General features: G+C 32.8%; 1 protein-coding gene across 2 annotated transcripts in view; it reads left to right on the forward strand.

Annotated features, from left to right (window-relative positions):
• The window catches only part of LOC106677602 (uncharacterized), a 938,458-nt gene that overhangs the window by 926,863 nt on the left and 7,549 nt on the right, over positions 1–4,046 (forward strand). The window lies entirely within an intron of this gene.

The following is a 4,046-nucleotide window of genomic DNA, read 5'->3' on the forward strand; positions in this document are numbered from 1 at the left end:
ATGTTACTACTGTTCCGTTTTCGTATCCAAAATATTTAATGTCTAAATATCTTTTTGCCTTATCTGTGTTAAACTTAATTCTTTTATGCACATTATTAGATAATTTTAAAAGTTCTTTATCCTTGTTATTTTTCGTTGTAATTAACATTGTTCAATATATTTAGCCACGTATGCTGGTTTTTCTTGTTTTTTTTTTGTTTTTTTCTGCCAGAGTTTTGTTGAGATTACATCCACTAAGTACTACCGAAATTCTATTCCCCATCAAGTTGTAAGGGTAGTTTTATTTCTGGAAATTGTTATATTTAGATATTTACAACTGTGTCAAAAATATATACAATAAGTAAATGTCATTTGAATTTTGCATTGGGATGATACAGCAGTCTGTAGAATCTAGGCATTAAAAGAACTTCAAGCAGTAGAGCTTCTTCACTGAGGTTGTATTTTCTCCTCATTTTTCATTTTAAAACAGATACATGCAATTTAATACAATTATAATGCTTAAAAAAACACAAAAATCGCGGATAAAATAGGGCAAAGGTGGGAGAAAATTTCGAGACCTTCACAAAACACTTCTATGATACTAACTGAATTCAAATACAGATATTCATTGCACAAACTTAATTTTGAGGAGTTACAGAGGTGCCTAAAAGTGCTCTATGGTTTATGAAACGGAAATAAAATGCACCTCAGCCATACCTTGCAAAAGAATAGTTCATAACACAATTATTTTGAGGAAAACAAAACAAAAGATCCCGAAAAGGCTAAATTTTAATTAAAATAAATTTATAGTGTTATCAGTGTTTAGTGTTGCCTACTTTGTCTTGAATCTAAGTGGTTCATATTGAACCTTTGTTAAAAGAGTGTAATTGTGGGATGAATCAGAATTATCATTTCCATCCATAAATTCATTAACCATGAAGAAGAATGGATCATTCCTCAACCGAGGAAAGTCTTCCTCAGTGAGGACGTGAATCCCCACACCACATGCTCAATTGTCTCCAGGAGACCTGGGCATTAGGGGTCTATGCCTAGCCCAAGGCTGTGTAGCTTGGCTAAAAAAAATCCATGTACCGTGAGGAATTCTGAAATTCAATAATCTGGGAAGATTTCGCCTGCAGATACTGTATGGTGGGGAAGTGTTTAAAAGCGTACCGAAAGGAGTATTAACAAAAAGAATCTGATTGCCAGTTGTCTTCTACCAACACCTCTCTTTGAGAATTTTCAGTATACCTGTCGATGGTGCCCAGTTCAAACGAAGCCTCCTCAAGTTCTAGTCAGGTATTTGTCTCTTCTAAAAATTCTTGTCGGATACTTTTTGTCGTATTCCTGCTCCTTAGAAGTTCCCGTGTAAGTTTAACATAATAGATTCTTCGTTGGGGCATTACCCTGGGGGACGTATATCTCACCATAAATCACTCTTATAATAACACTCAAATTTTGTCGCAGTTTTCAAACCTCTGTTTATCAGAATAGGGGTACAATTTAAAAAAATCACTTGCACGGTTCAAAGATGCAACTAACATCCATATTGGAACAATTGGAATTGTTGTCATATTAACAACCCCCATACTAACTAATATTTATTTATTAAACAATTGTTAATACTGTAAATATTATGTACAAAAGTAACTTAGAGATTATTTTTATTTTATTATCATTATAATTTTTTTTTCTTCTTTTCATATCCATAGTATGATTTTTATCCTTCTGTTTATATATATTTAGAGATATTATTTATTTTTCATTTACATATTTATTTTATGTTATTCTTTTTATTTATTTATAAATTTATATATATGATATATTTAGTATGAATGTGACCAGTTATCACTATTACCAATTGCCCAACAACGGCAGATTGTAATATAGATCAATCAATAAAGTTTTGAATTGAAAAAAAAAAAATGTTTTTATTTACAACTGATCAAGATATACTCACTGACCCATATCAGTATCCCAACGCAGAGCATAATTACGAATGCTATCTTGGGATTCAATCAATTAAAGTGAGAGACAACCAAGGAACTGTAAACAATGAGAGTCGAGGAGGACTGGAGGCTGCGAATGAGTGTAACCGGAGACGCCTGAGTGGGCATTTCCAGGACAGAGTGCTAATGGCCAGCATCTCCTCTCTCCTTCTTCACTCCAAGATCGGATGTCCTTTCTCTGGTAGAGTGTGGGAGAAATGAGAATCCTCCCACATAACTAGTTTTAGGATATTCAATCTTTTATTTCTTAAGAATCACGATACCAGAAAATAGAAGAAGTCTTGAATATCATTTTTACATAATCAACTATCAAAGGTAAATGCGGTTAACATAATTTTTAACAAAATTTAAGCAATTAGGGTATTAAAGGGTAAAACTATTGCTGAATTCTGAATGGTAAGTATATTATCAGACATGAAAATTCAAAAGTGTTTGAATGATACACTAATGAATTCCTCAATAATGCTTCAATTGGAGAAATTAGGCAATATAAATAAAGTTATAATTTGAGACTGCCTACTGGACAAACACTCAAAACTTACCATTCACTACAAAAGACAATGATATACAATGATAATCAGACCAATTTGGACATACAGAATTGAGCTCTGGGGCTCTACCAAAGCATCAAATTCCTCCCGTATCCAATCCTTACAATTAAAAATCTTGCGTAAAATCCTTGATGTTCCTTATTACGTCAAAAATAAACTCATTCACAAATACTCAAACATTCCTTTCGTTGCAGATTTGGCCCGAAATATATATGCGTCCTTTCATTCCAAACTTCTTACCCATCCTAACCCATTACCTCTTAATCACTAATCCTTAGCAATACCCATTAATCCTCCAAGTTATCTTATCCGCTACGGAACATTCTAATTTAAATTAATGGTTGAAGTACCACCATTAGGTGGTTTTTACCTAAGATTATCAAGTATTTGAAATATTCCTCATATTTACTTACTGTATTTTTTTATTTGTAGTTATAAATTTCACTAAACAAATAAATAAAATAATTTAAGACTATAGTGACCTTTTTTTTATCTCTAATAAAAAGTCACTTAAGTCAACCACTAAATATAAAACTTAAGTTTTAGAATACTCCTTTTAGACCTCTCGCATTAGAGATGTTACCTTCTCTTTAATTCATTCGAACTACAAGCAATATCAAACTCATTCATATAAACAATATATTTATTGTTTTAAATGTTATGTATCTCTTTGGTAGAAGGTTACACTGTGTTTTTAAGTGAGTTATTTGTGTATTTACTTAATAAGAAATAAAGTGGATTCTTATAGGTATTTATTGAATACTCAACAATAAAGAAAGTCAATAGTAATGTTGGTAATGGCAGGAAATAGAGACATTGCTGTTGGGAGTAATTTAATTCTGTTCAATTAGAAAGAATAGCACTGTTGTCCTTTTTGTTCAGATTTTGAATATATTTATCGTTCTAGTTATTACTGGAGAACTGGAATATATTTATTACCCCCGTACGACGGGAAAAAAACTATATTCCGATACTTGATTCGATTAGTAACGATCAGTGACGACTCGTTTATAAATGTTCACCGACCGTCAGTGAAGGCGTCACCGCAGAGTATCGATTCTTGATAAAAGACTTAAGGCTCTTGGATATATAATTACTGATATAAAGAGGGAGTGAGGAGGGGAAGAGAGTGATAGAGACGGATGACAATGGAAGGATTGTGGGATTAGATTAGTTAGCAGATGAAGGCAGGAATAAGTGGCCATTAGTAGAGTGGGTCCTTTCCAATTAGGCAAGGTCCTTTGGGTCCTTTCAACTTCTTCTACGGGGCTCTCTGTCTTCTACGTCATCATCGGAAGTCCTCCAGTTTCACAGGGCAGAGGAATGGAATCCACACACTGACTTCAGTTTACTACTCTCTTACCACTATTGTACTTGTAAAAACCTTCTTTTTATTTTTTTTATGACTCTCTGGTCATTTCTGACATAGGGAGATATAGGGACCTATTCCCATTTGTAAATACTTTGATTTAACATTTGACATCATACAGAAGTATTATATATTATA

The sequence above is a fragment of the Halyomorpha halys genome, unplaced genomic scaffold, assembly GCF_000696795.3.
Source record: "Halyomorpha halys isolate HHAL.00 unplaced genomic scaffold, Hhal_1.1 Scaffold104.1, whole genome shotgun sequence".
Classification (NCBI taxonomy): domain Eukaryota; kingdom Metazoa; phylum Arthropoda; class Insecta; order Hemiptera; family Pentatomidae; genus Halyomorpha; species Halyomorpha halys.